The 692-nt window shown below is 34.5% G+C and overlaps 1 protein-coding gene across 6 annotated transcripts in view; it reads left to right on the forward strand.

The window, feature by feature from the left end:
* Nucleotides 1-692, forward strand: part of Ralyl (RALY RNA binding protein like) — a 759,508-nt gene that overhangs the window by 710,194 nt on the left and 48,622 nt on the right. The gene's annotated exons all lie outside the window — the stretch shown is intronic.

The following is a 692-nucleotide window of genomic DNA, read 5'->3' on the forward strand; positions in this document are numbered from 1 at the left end:
TATGAGAAATAGTAGTCTCATCAATGTTTTGTCTCATCAATATGTACAGGAAAGGGTGTTTGAACAAAAGCATAATAATAATAATAGAATATAATAACATTGGGAAAATAAAACATATAAAGAATAAGGTCTTAGTTAAATTCCAAAAACATAACAGCCATATTATCTATCAGCACAGGCACTGAAAATGATGTTAACCAACCCCACAGCAATGGGTCATCTCAAGTGGGCAGACTGAGGAGAAGATGGCTGATGACTCAGTCAATATGAATAATTATAATCAGTGAGTAAAAATATTAAATTAGGTGAGGACTGGCTGATGAGATGACTCAGCATATAGAAGTACTCACTGTCAAACTTGGCAATGTAAGTGCAGTCTCTGTGTTCCACATGTTGGAAGGAAATAATTGGCTCTGGCAAGTTTAACGCTGACCTCCATAAGTACATCATAGTATAAATGTGCACATTCATACACATACACACTCGTGGAGACACACAAACACACACAAAATGTGGAAACACCTGCACACAAATAAGTAAATACCTGTATAAAAGATTTAAAGACAGAGCTATGTGTCTTACAATGAATATTTTGGACGACAATGTGTCATATCCATACACACAATTGTATAAATGAAAAATTTCTTCCAAGACAGAAAATTTGTGGAAGAAGGTCCATTTGGAGAATATAT

The sequence above is a fragment of the Nannospalax galili genome, unplaced genomic scaffold (assembly GCF_000622305.1).
Source record: "Nannospalax galili isolate Female #2095 unplaced genomic scaffold, S.galili_v1.0 scaffold370, whole genome shotgun sequence".
In the NCBI taxonomy this organism is placed as follows: domain Eukaryota; kingdom Metazoa; phylum Chordata; class Mammalia; order Rodentia; family Spalacidae; genus Nannospalax; species Nannospalax galili.